At 39.4% G+C, this 13,872-nt stretch overlaps 1 protein-coding gene across 4 annotated transcripts in view; it reads left to right on the plus strand.

Moving 5' to 3' along the window:
- ARID5B (AT-rich interaction domain 5B) overlaps positions 1-13,872 on the plus strand; it is a 114,709-nt gene that overhangs the window by 46,762 nt on the left and 54,075 nt on the right. The window lies entirely within an intron of this gene.

Consider the following 13,872-nt stretch of genomic DNA (forward strand, 5'->3'; position numbering starts at 1 on the left):
TTCAGCTCTAAAGGAGTGCACAGCCCCTCACAGCTGGGAGAAAGGACTGCAAGATTTGACACCTGACAGCAACCAGGTGATTTCACACAGGGGTCTTTGTGTCAGGTCATCCCCAATGACAGCAAACCTGCTTTGAATATGTGGCAGAATGCATGTTGTGTAGACACCCAGTAATGGGTCCAGTATAGTTTCTTTAGCAGTGTACAAAATTAAGTTTTATCCCCTATATGACCAGATGGACAAGTTCTGTGGCTAATGTTTGCAAAATCTGCATGGTGGTTAGTACACCGTTGCTTGCAAGACTCCCACATCTCTACAAGGAAGCTCCTGTGATCTCTTAAGGAAAAAAATTTTGCTGATGCCCTTAAACATTTAATAATGAGAGTGAGAGGGAATATTTCTGATGGGAGAGTCATCTACCTGTTTTTCTGAATTCAAGCACACTGGCTTTGAGCTTGGTGCCCAGCTCAGGCATTGTTGTGTCAACAGAGAAACCCTGACTCATCTGGTGGCATTGGGGCATTCTGTAAGGTATGTGCTCCTCTGCTGCTCTGCCACTCCATTCTCAAAAAGCAGACGAGCTCCTTCCTCATGTGGTGTTGTCACTGGAGCACATGATTGCTGGGATTTGTTTTAATTTTGTGCTGTCAAGGTTTTTCAGAACGAGGCCCAAACTGTCAAGTCTGCTCACACTCACACAAAACATTACAGGATTTGAACAAACCATGAATAAAAGTGTTGGTTGCTCTTAGGGTATGGGGGTGGTGAGAAAAATTAATTAAATGCCCTGGAAGTTTGGTCCAATGACACAATAGTATCGTGTTGGTTTTTATTTACTCTGAGCTCAAGCTCAGAAAAAAAAGTTCAGTTGTAATTGACTCTCCTTTTTATGTGGGAAAGGTTATTTTAGGCTTGAAGGCATTTGATGAGCCTACCATCTGCTTTCTGTGGAGTATTTTATTCAGGGTCATTCCTTGATTACAGGTTTGTTGAAATAGTTGGATCCATAATGCAAGTGTATCATGGAATATTAGTAATAGATGAATCAAAGAGATGTGGAGTGATGCAGAAACTATGCTTAGTGAACCATAGCAAGTGCTTTGTTCAGCCTCTGAAAGCAAACTATGCCATTCTCTTGACCTTTGCGAGGCAATTATCTCATTATCAACCAGAGCCACAGAAATTTTAGCCATAGAAATTAAGAATGTGTCTTTAAAATTTAGTTTGGTTTAAGAATCAGATTTTTTTTTAAATTTCTATTAAAAAAAAAAAAAGAGCCTCCAAAAATCCCCCCAAAACACTGTTTAAAAGTATTTATTATGAAAATAATAATGTAAAACTTGAAAGCCCTATTGTTTTGGCCAGTATGTGGTTCCATATCTGTATTGCAAAATGTATGGTGTCAGTTGTGCTACCTTTGTTGAAGACAACAGGCAAAGTACTAGTTGATCTTTTTTTTTGCTGGCAGGACAATAAAATGTACAATGCTTTGTTATACAAACAGTTTACATTGATACCATGTAAATTGATGTCACATGAGGAAAGTGATGACTGCTAAGGCTAAACAGAGGCAGGGTGGTACAGTAGATAAATAGATTACTCTAAGGCACTGGTATTTATCAGTCAAATCTGAGGGGATACCAGATTACAAAAACAGTGACTAAAATTCTGAAAGGATGTCTGTAAGGAGATCCAGACTCATTTAATTTGAAGGTTTTGTCTCTTTCTTACCTTGCAAATGAAATATGTGCAGAAGGAACACATTTCAGGTAAGACATTTGAAGGTGTAAGTGTGTATGTCACCATTTTTACCTGATATTCTCCTAACTCTAAAGCAAATACGAAATTTGGCGAATACATTCTGCTGATGTTTTTATGTGGGAAGCACTGGAGCACTGATTTCTGATGTGGATGCCAAGTCTTATTTAGAAGCATTGCTTTTGAGGCAAGTCTTACACATTCTCTTGTATGTTGGAGTATTTTGCAATGGATACAGCATGTCACAAATGAGACACCAGAAACACCTTTACAAAGAACCCCCAGCATGTAAACTGTTTACCTTGTTAGGCAGTTTTAATAGACCAAAATGCTTTTCCTGGAAATACTTTCTCTACTTTTATTACAAATTTTTAACAAAAAAAAATTGTTGAGCTCTGACTTTTTCTCGTACTCCTTGCCTATTTTTCCCTGTTCTACTTTTCCCTCTTCTAGGGTTTAACAAAAATTAATAAAGCAGGAAATGAGAAAGAAGAATTAAGTTTTGCTGACAATAAATAATGTTGTTCTGGTGTGGGACTTTTTAAAGCAGGAGATGTGTGGAGATGCTGTCTGTGAGCTCCCACAGGTACAGCTGGAAGGGATGCAGCAAGGCTTTGGGCAGTTCTGTGTGGATGTTCTGTGTTTCCATAAAGCCTCTGTGAGGCTCAGGCTGTGCTAAACTTCCCCTCCAGCTGCAGCCTGGGCTGCCCCAGGTGCTGCTAACACCCCAGCTAGCTGTGCTTTCCTACCCCCTGCTGTATGGCATGTTCCCAGGTGGTTTGACAGGAATATTTAGGACCACTTTCCTTGCACCATCTTCTGATTATTCTCTGTGTGCCACGTCCAGCATCCCGTCTAGAGGCCACTGGAGAAACAGGCTGCTGAGGAATGGCTCAGCAGCTGGAAGGCTCAAGCATTTGCATGTATTTCTTTGCAGCCTGCCACTGAAGGACTTGCTCTGCATTTACAGAGGAAAGACTGCTGTGAGTGGGAAGCCTCCTCCTCCCATTCTTGTTGATATAACTACTGATTAGTTAATCCAACTGCCTTGGAGGGTTCCCCTCCAGAATGCAAATAGGCTCAAAAGCTTATTTCTGTTCAGAAAGCAGAAGACATAAACCATGCTTGAATGTCTTGATAGCCCAAGTTCCTGGCTGTGACCACAGTCCAACTGCACACGTATCCCTCATCTGAAGTAAGAGCAATTAGAGGTCCTCACCAGCGTGAAGCAGGCCAGGTGGATAATGAAATGATCATGACAATGAAAACTAACAATTCATTTCTCTTCAACTCGAGACCTTTTTCAAAGTCTTTTTCATTTATCAGCCTCTGGGGTTACTGTTACTGAATAACTTTTGTAAATGCATATAATTTGCTGGCATCTGCTGTGTGGTCATACGTGCTGCAAAAGAGAAGGAATGAAAAAATTAGATTTGTAATAATTTTCATTATAAACCAAAGTGATCCAGCTGGAGGCAAAGCTGCCTGCGAGTGTTCAGAAGGTGTATCTGAAGGTCACTGGGCATAAATCAGTGTGCACTCGTAGCTAGAGCAGCACATGTCTCCTGTGTTTTTGCTTGTCCAAAAAAGGTGGCTCCAGTTGCCAGGCTTGTGCCAGCTCCATGGCATGGTGCACCAATGAACCAGGATCCTTCTGGGATCCAGCTGTGGTCTGGGTGATGGAGAGTTTTAGCTCCATCAGCTTCACCAGACGAAAATCTCCCACAGAAGGATATGCCATGATGCTTTGCTAGATGAATGTTGTAAATCCTGCCTGCTAAAGATGAATCCAAAGGCTGTCTTTCATTATAAGGATGGGCTTTTTCCATAAACAGGACTGTGAGAGAAAACTGAATACCTTATTTCTTGGTAAATTTTAAATAATTCTGAATTATTTTTATAGCATGCTGCATCCAGTATGCCATTAAACAACCTGTTTGGTCCCTGGAGTACTTGCAAACACATGTTTACACCCAAAAGAAGGTTTTGGGGTTGCATGTAAAACCCAATTTTTTTATTAAATACTGTATACCAAAAAGTGAGAGAACTACAACCTACTGTGGTCTAAATACAATTTTTTCTTTGAAAAACTAACTCTCTTTATTTGGCCATAACGTGAGCAACACGGAGGGAAACTGCTCATTGAAGGAAAAAAAAAAAACCAAAAACGTGCAAAAGGGCATTGCAGGCCCCACTTATCTCCTCTCCCCATCCCCCAAACCAAACTTAATGATACATTGCTTGCTAGGGGAGAAGTTATCTACATTAAAATGCAAACCTCAAAACCTTCAGCAGCTCATCTCTCCCTGTAAAATAATGGAGAAGGCAGTTTGTCTCATTGCAGGGCTGGCAGGGAGTGGTTAGGAATGAGGGGTGATTTACCAGTCCTCCCAGCTGCTGGTGTTTCTGAGCCAACAATTTCAGAAAGACTTACCCTCTTTCTTGTCATTGGCCAGGGAAGCCATAGAAGGGCAGCATTATGAAGGAGAAAGGACTTTTTAGGGATGGGTCATGTGCCAGAAAAGTTCTGTGGCATGGAAGCTGGTGACTTCAGGGTATAGAGGAGTAACATTACTCCTGGTGTAGCTGAAATTTGGTCTTTATTCTCATTACGAACCTCAGTTTACAGAAGTTTGTGACTCAGAGATAAAATCAGTTGTTTAGGGGAAAAAACATAACAAAATAAAACCTTGGCAGGGAAGGAGTCTTTAAAACAAACAAACAAACAAAAAGATGGAAGAATGTTTTCAGTCTAAATGAAATAGTTTTCCTGTTGGTGACTTATTTTATTTGTGTGAGTCAAAGAGTCAAAGTTGGCTTTTCTTTTTAAACTAGCTCCAGTACAAAGATTGTGCTTGGGCTGACCAGGTGTTTTTTAAAAGTTTCTCAGGTGATGTAAAGTATCAGCATTATTGCTGTTGTCTCTTTTGGCTACCTGCAGGATGATTTATATCAGTGAAATTCAGAAAAACCTGAAGGTTTCCAGATGGTTCGGGTTTCTTTTTTTTAATACAGATGTGATATTAGAGTGGGATTGGTGTTAATGTTCCTCTTCAAAGACTGCAATGTTTAAAACATTTGGAACTGCAATTGTAAGAGTATGGAGACATTGTATTAACATGGATACTGGGAACTCCTTAGATGGAGCTTTAGGGTAGCATCTCCAACAGTCTGAAAAATATGCAAATTTTTTCCAAAGTCTTGGGCAGGGTGGCTTAGCTAAATATTTCAAATTTTAGGTCTCTCAAAACAAAAACAGGACATAGCTGGAGGGGAAGTAGTGATTAGTGCATAATAGTGCTGTGTACAATATAGATAAATGTACATTTCCTGCTCCATCCCACCCCACCTCTGCAAACACAAGCTTTTAGCTTGAGAGATGAATTTGGAAATGCTCTGGATTCTGGTCAGATTTCTTTCTTATTTTGTTAATTCAACTGTCAAGCAAGATATTAACGATCCCCAGATGTTGTTTATAATAATTGACTTTTCAGTTGTGAAAAAATATTTGGAGGGTTTTTTTAAACAATTGATATTTTCTAGTGTGCCCTGCAGCATTTGAATAACATGTCTGAAGGCAAAGCTGTTTATGTGCCCAACATAATTGCTTCTGTTAAGTGATTTCTTCATTCTTAATGTTTTTAGCTCTAGTTGCTTTTCCCCCATACATCTAAAAATAAATATTTGCAAGTTTTGCATTCTGTCACTCATTGAAACGCATAAAATATTTGTATACTCAAAGCAAAAAGGCACTAATAAGGGGTTACATTCTGCCTTCCTTGGTGGTGTAAATCCAGGATAACTCAATGCACTTCTGTGGCTGTGGCGCAAGATTTTCACTAGTTAACCAAGGACAGAATCTCACCCAATGTTAAGTGAACATAAGTAATGTGTAGTAAAGTAAGATGAAATACCTTCCTGTCTGCAAGAGCTTCACTGGAAACAAACGCTCTTAGCTTCTACTTCTTTCTGGTTTTTTAGTGCATTTTTGCCATAGTTGTAACCAGGATTAACAGTAAGATCAGGCTCTGCTGTGCCTGATAAATGTAACCCATAGCATATGTTTTGTCATTTATTACACACACATCCGCTTTATTGGTGTCCATTCAATAAATGATTATAGATGTACATTACTAATTCTTTCTGTATAAGATTCCCCTTGATGGCTGGTTTTACAATTCAGCTATCAAAATCATGTTTTGTGATCAGAGCAGAAGCTAAGCCAGGCTGTGTTCATCATATCTGTGAGCTATGTCCATCACAGGTGGCATTATTTCTGGAGCCATCCCTTTTGCCTCATATTCCTTCATTAGCGCATCCTTGTTTGATTGCTCCCCTGGTTTCCATGCTTCCCTTGGTCCACCAGGCCTGCTCAGGCTCTGGAGCTGTGTCTCAGAGCTCTGGGTCTGCTGACAACCCAAGCTCTGTGAGCAGTATCCCTGAGGTGCTGGGCCACAACAGTGGCCGTGAGCAAGGGAGAACTTTTATTGCCAGGGAAGGGTCCCCATTCCCGTACAGTGGAAAAGTGTGTCAGAATGTGTTCACATTCTTCTGATTAAACCCACTCGAATAAGACATCATTGTAATATTTTCCAATGACTGTTTATCATGAATTATGTCACCCTTCGTTTAAATTGCTATTATTTCTCGTTAATGCTTCTTGGTGCCTGCATAATTTACAGCATTGGCAGCTGTGGGACTATGAAATAACCTTTCACAACCACCATACAATAGTAAAGAACATGAAGTCTTTGTTGTTAATTATTATGGGACTCCTTTAACTTTTTTACAAAGTGACATAAAATATTGTTGAGGTATTTACAGTCAGAGTTACTTTTACATGGATCTATTCTGTTTCTGGCTAGTTCTTAACTAAAGCAGTCATTTGTGGTTATTATGCCTAGGGAAATATTATGTCAGAACTGGTTTAACAGTATTATTATGTATCACATGTCATATATTACATGTCAGCACTTGAGGCTGTCTTTCAATAAAAACAAATGTAATTTTAGTTAATGGTCTTTTAGGTATAGGCCATTTGTAAACTTACCTGAGTCCATTTGAAGGTATACTAAAAAGCTTTATTCTCCAGGAGTGCGCTTGGGTAATTTCATTTTGGCTTGAGATGGAATTTCCAAAATATTTATCATTATTTCAAGCAGAGGGTGCTGCCTCTAAAAAGCAAATAGTTTCCCAACACTGAGGTTAATGTACACATTTTAAGGAGCTGTAACTGTTGCTCATTACTTTGTTTACTTTTCCCCACTTTGGAGCTCAGGCTTCCCAGGCTCCCCACTGGTCATGATGATAGGAGTATCCCAGGCAACTAAGCCACCTAATGATGATACTTCACTGTGCTGCTTAAATGAATAGCTTATACATAATCTGTGAGTGAAGCAGGGGAGAAATCAGAGGTTGAAGGTGAGTTTTAGGTTTCCTCGAAGTTGCATTTCAAATTTGGAAAATGCAAACTTGCACAAAGTAAACTTTGAATCGATGTGTCATTCCCCTTGGTTCCAAATATTATGCATATTTTCCAGTACTTACTTATTTAAAGCAAGAAATGAAGCATATAGGGTGTGCCAGAAAGTTTACACAAAGAATAAAAACACGTGAATGACTCATGAGAACTTTTTCTGGGGTTTTTTTTGTTTTGTTTTGTTTTGTTCTTAATGTGTAATTATTTCATTACTGGTAGGCAAAAAAACAAAGAAAAAAAACCCCATAATTTCTCTCTCTCCCCCTCTCTCCCCAAATCTATTCTTGAGCACCATAAAAATGATCAAAGCCTTTATTTGTCACTAGTTGCATTTTCCTTCATGGCATTGCTGGTTTTGGTGACTATTGTAAGAAACTGAAACTCTACTGGAGAAAAAAATTCAGTTTCTGTCCCCCATAAATGCTTGGACCAAAGAAGTGAAAGATGCAAACATGAAACTGAAAAAGGTGAGGATTTTATGTGTTGCTAAGGTGAAATTTAATTAGGGGAACATAAAATGGAGCTAAACTTGCCTGGATGCCATGAGATTTTTTAATATTAGGCAGCATGCCTGATTTCCGTGGAAGTGAGTGAGCAATCTGAATTTAGAGTTGTTTGGCAGGGGGAGGGGATGTTTCGTTCTCTTTTTCAATCAGAGGCATTTCACAAAGCCGATTGCATGTGAAAGGGCAATCTATCATTATGTAAGAATGTAACAAACTTTTCCGTTTAATGAATGAATATTAGGTATTTCAGGAGCCCATAAAAGATGGTAAAAAAAGAGAGACAGAGCTGACGTCTGAGAGATTTTAATAAAGATTGAAGTTAGTAGTGAAAAGGTCAAAGTGCCATTTGTTGAGCCTCTGCTTCTGGCATGGTTTCAAAGCTCGCAGTGCTGGCTGGGGGGTTGTGATGTGTGTTAATGAACAGTTGTGGCACTTAACTGAGATCATGCGTTGGTCACATGAATATATATAAAAGATATGAGAGAACATTTTCCCCCTTTTTTCAAGTTTGGCTCTTGGAAGGACTAAACAATTAAAAGAAATGTTTGAAATGCTTGAACACCATATTAAGTCCCCTAGTCTGTAAGGAAAATGAGCTATGAATAATAGAATACTGCTCTAGTTAAATATAGTTATTCAGAATTGTTTTTAGCTACAAATGTTATGCCATTTTAGAAACTTAGACTAAATAATGTCAGATCTTGTTTGCTTTTTTAGTATGTTATTCATTTATTGGGAAATTCAAAATTTAAAACATCTGGGAAAGGGTTTGGTGTTCACTAAGTAATCTTTAAAATGTGTACATTTCAGACTTACTCTTACAGGGCCATTTAGAAATGACTGAATTGTATATTATAGTTATAAAGTTCTGTAAATATGCTCTATCATGTAGATGACAGGGAAACACAAAATGGGAAAATGAGATAATTTTGGAGCCAAATTTTGTATATTACAGACTTGATAAAACAGCAAATGGCATTCTCAATTTAAATAATTTTTAACTTTCCAGGAACATTTATGGATGTTATGAACAGTATGTCTAAAATAGCAGCAGAAAATAATGTTCGTTCTCCTTTAATTCTCCCTTTGATGTTTATGTCAAAACGAAGGAGTTAATTTATCTAAGAGTTTCACTGCATGAGTTGGACTGTAAAAAACCAATCATGTAGAAATAATAGACTACCATTGGAAGTGCTGTACTATTGCAGTTTTAATAGCTCTTCAGTTCTGCTCAACAATTAGTCCATACATTTTATAGCGATGTGTTTAAGAAACTGGCACAGTCAGCAAAATCAGAGTAATTGGGAGATGATGCAATGTGGAGAGAAATCAGAGTAAGAAAATTAATTGAAAAATAAAGTTTTGTTCAGGTTTGGGGTTGTTTTCTTTTAAATTTTTAAGCGCTGCAGTAGTAGTTGCTGGTAGGTGAGACTTCTGCAGAATTTCAATTCCACGTGGCTGGGATTTTGTGAATTCACTTTTAAATCAATTTGCAAAAGAGGCAAAATAGGTCATTAAAATTCTTGCTATAGTTTTCTGTCTGTGAAATCAAGTGAGGGTGTTGAGGGGGATCCAGAGTAGGGCTTTTTCTCTCTATTGACAACAGTGCTGCTTAAGTTTTCATTGCCTGTCAGAATCTTTGTAAATCTGATCAAACAGATCACAGGCAGTTAGTTTATCATTTACACAAACAGATTAAGAGACCTCAGCCATCCCTTTTTGCATGTGTCCATTGCCAGTGGATGCTGGTAGTTTCTTCCTTGAACCTTGTTTTTATGCATAAGTCCTGAAAGTGAAGGCAAATTGTAATAAAAGAAGTCGTGTGGATTTTTTGTGTAGGTTTGTGACTGGCAATTATGACTTTTTAGTGATCTTTTAATTGATATATTGTCCATGATGGACCAAAGGTGAGTAAAGCAGTGATAGTTTACATTTCAGCTGAAGTTTGGGCCTCAGTATTAGATACAGGTGTATGTTGGTCTTTCAGTGATCTGGCAGGATTTCCATGTGCTTCAGGGCTGTTGTGTTGGTCTTAATGGCATAAATTACTTGGGTGTAATGATAGATAACCAGTTGACTGGAGTAGGACAGCAGACCTGCTTCATGGATTAATAAGTAGGGAATAGAGAGAAGAAATAGAGGTGTTACTATTCCTACCTCTAATGCTAGAGGAAATCATTATCAACCCCCTAAGAGCTAACATTTTCGGTTAGTCAGTCAAATGATGATGGCTTGCTGCAAAAAGGGTGGTGCAATTTCATGGAATAACTGCATTACTAACACTGAAATGTATTATTCCAAGTTGCAGGCTTGTAGAGGAACATGGAGGAGCGGGAACAGTTTTATTAGAGAGGTTTTTCTCTACTTTTATCCTTGTACCTGATTCTGATGCCTGTCCTTTGCATATTGAAAAAGCAAGTTTTCATGGGACTGAAAACTTGCTTCTAAGTGAAAGACTAAAGAATGTCACTCCAGTTAGAGCACAGAGGCGAAGACTAAGGGACCCCGTCAGTCTGTCAGTACTTCCAAAAAGGGGACACCTGTGGCAGACACATAGCAAGACCCCATGCTTCAAAATGGAAGCAGATGAGTTAATGCTGAAACTAAGGCACAATTATGTGGCAGTGCAAGGTAATTAAGCATGGTAACAACTGAGCTAGGAGTAGCATAGATTCTTTATTACTTGAATCCTTTAAATCAGTACTGCTTTGCAAAAGACTGGACCCTTACTCAAGGAAGAGATGATGTCTTCATCAAATAGTCACTCAGCTGTGTAGCAGTTCTCTGCGGAAGGTAAACAAGGTCCTAATATCCTCCTAATTCCTTCTGGTCTTAAAAGCTGTAACTTTAGTAATACATGTAATTTATAGCACCCAGGCCAGTGAAGGCTAGACTGTGCTGGACCTTGTGTCCATTATACAATAAAATAAACCTTCAAAAAATTAGCTTGCTCTCTTAATTAGACAAGGCAGAGCTTTGTATGTGTTCTGTGGACAAGAGAATGAGGAACAGGATGATGGAGGGAATATGGTATGTTAGGAGGTAAACATCAGTGTGTTCACTGACCCACGGTGGTGGCTGTTGATGGCCTGTGTTCTGTGTTGGCAGTCCTTGTTCTCCTGACTGTCTCCATCCACCTGGGGTCTGCACAATCCCTGGCCTTTTATCTCTTCAGGAGATCAGCTCAGGGAGAATTTTAGGTCCTTTTTAGGCTGCTTTTAGTAACTTCTGCAAAGGGCTGGCTCTGCAGATGAAGCATGGGAAATGTAACTCAGTAGCATGTCATTTTAAATGTGTGACAACACACTGCACGATCATCTGCCAGCTTACAGTATCTACTGCATGAGTCTTCTCTGGTGGGTCTTTCACAGACATCTCTGATCACCTTAATTTTGCAATAGCTTTAAAGAGATGTTAACTAAAAAGATGCTAGAAACAAGTGGATAGTAGAAGAGGATGAATTTATTTGGAATCAGCAGTTTCAGGTCACAAAAAAGGTGAGAGTATGTGAAAACGCTAATGGTGATCATCCTGCTAACATGAGCGATGTTCACAGACAGTGCTGCTGCTCCAACAGAGCTAGGGTGCAATCTTTCAGCTCTATCATCACCCTCCTGTGTTTCACTGTGGATTTCCTTAGTGGAAGTTGAACTCCCAGTGAAAAACAGCTGTTTGCTGTGGGGTGCCATGTTTACTTTAAGTAGGTGTTGATGATTCTACTTCTCACTTCCCTGATTAAATAAGTCCCTTCACCTTCAAGTCTTACAAACCTCAGCTGAACTTTGCTGAGCTAAGCCTGTGTCCCATTACAAACTTTCACAGAGGTAGGACACAAATTTGAAAGATGGAAAAGGTTGTTCTCAGGGTCTTGAGCAGCTCTTAGGTCAGAATACCATGTTTAAAATTAGCAGTATAGTTGCCCTCATTCTTTTATATCATCCCGATTTTGCAATGAACCATAATCGTTGTACTCATTTGCCAAAAAATGATGACTCTTCAGGGGGTTTTTGGTGCTGGTTATTTTGAAAGGCAGCCTGTGATTAAGACAAATACGTGTACATTGTGAATGTTTAATTATGGTAGAGATGGGATTTTTATAACCCCCCCCCCCCCAAAAAAAAAATTACCTAGCTGTAAATCCTTGCAGTTACTTGAAGTTTAAGTCAATTTATGGCACTCTGTGTTTACTGTCTTTAGAGCTTAATCATGACATTGGAATGTATTTTGGAAAAAAAAAACCTATAAAATGAAATCCACATTTATGGGTAAGAAGCATAGAGCACTTAGGATCAGCAGTGAAGCTGCAGCATCTCTTTGAAGTGTAGCAAAGAGGAATACTTGCTGGTGCCATGTTTGGTTTAGAATTGGTACAGTCCCTACCTTCTAACACTGTAACAGCAGCTGGACCCAAAATGCAATTAATTTCATGGAAACGTGGACTGTGATATCCCAATGACAGCAGTCAGAAGATAAAACTAGATCTGAAGCACTTAATTTAAAATAAAACTTTATAATAAAGTCAGGTCTGCTAAGATGCTGCTTTTGTGCTGCGCCGCATGTGAGTAATCTGAGTGACTCATCTGGCCTCTGACATCCTGCAGCCTTCAACATTCCCAGCCACGAGTGTTGCCCTTCATAAAAGAAATATCCTATTTTTGGTATGGCAATGTCCTCAGTTTTAAAGAATTTTCCTCTTTTAAAGTGCTCATACAATTAATGCCTCATGCATGTATTCAACAATAGTTGCCTAGCAACCATCAGAAATATTCGGGAGAGAAAGGAAGCCCAGATGAATGAGCAGTAACATCAGCTCCCATTTCAGGTGAGCTGGAGAAGGCACGAGGGCTGGCCTGGCTGGGTCTAAGCCTGCAGATCCATTGGACAGTCCCAAAGTAGCAAACACCAGCTCCAATTGGCACGTCAGTCAAAGGCAGAGATGAGCTGGGTCGTGCAGCCAGAAGCAGTTGCAGGAGGCTGCAGTAGGATGGATTTCTGCAGTTCCAGAAGCCTGGACCAAAGCAAGGTGACAGTGCTTAAATGGATTACAGGAAGTCAACAAACCAGCCTTAGTGGCTGAAGCGAGTCTTGCCATCTTGTCTTGTATTCCTGCAGCTAGAGAGTGGGTGAGGTTCCTGCTTCCTTTGATAAGAGCATTTGGCCGTGGCTGTAAGCTCCAGGAAAACCCCTTTGTAGGACTTGGCTCCACCCTTCTCTTCCATCACCCCTGGTTCCACCTCTTGCTGCGTTTTAATTCTGGCGTAGCTTTTACCTCTCACAGATTTGCCTCATTCTACTAAGTCTCATTCTAATAATTCTTCATGCCTTTTTTTAGCACTTGAAGATGCCATTTAAATGGAATAAATATCTTTTTCACACTAACAGCCCACAGCCACTATATGTCTGTTTGGGTCTGTTTGGATTTTGGTCTTTCCCCCTTTTTTTTTTTTTTTTTTTTTTGTAATCAGAAAGGTTGAATTTAAATGCTTGGTCTAGAATTGGAAGGATTAGGTTTTGTCATGGGTTGGCATACTCTCCAGGCCAACACTTGGTGCTAGTATGGTCATGTATTGTACCCATCCCTTTACCTGGGTGAGTTTTTGGTGCTCACTGTTCAAGCACAGGGCTTTGAGCCCACATTCAGTAGGACCCACTGTATTTTCAAAAACCATTTGAGATGAGAGTTCTAAACTGTGTAAATATTTCCACTTGCTTTCATTAGACACATTAAAATTAAAAAGCCTGTTAGTGTTGCTCAGAACATTTTTGACTGCCTGCCCAATTTGAAGAAAGTTATGAAATTCTGACATTTTCCTGTTGGATAGGAAAACCTGATTTATGATCATCTCTACTTCAAAGGTAAATGTTAATAACAGGATTAGGATCTCCTTTCCCCTCATGTAAATCCACAGGAGTCAATTACTTTGAATTGACAGTGCTGTGATTTAGATCAGAATCTGGCATTAAAGCTTTTTGGGGTTTGCTCTTCTACCCATCTGCTTCAGTGCCACTTGGGTGCCAACTCTTTGCTTTTGGTATGTGGTGGTGGTATTTGCATGTGGAAGTGCCTCAGGGGTCCCACATAAACATTGCTTCACTAGCTTTAATGGGATTTTTTTAGATTAGATGTTA

The sequence above is a fragment of the Catharus ustulatus genome, chromosome 8 (genome assembly GCF_009819885.2).
Source record: "Catharus ustulatus isolate bCatUst1 chromosome 8, bCatUst1.pri.v2, whole genome shotgun sequence".
Classification (NCBI taxonomy): Eukaryota; Metazoa; Chordata; class Aves; order Passeriformes; family Turdidae; genus Catharus; species Catharus ustulatus.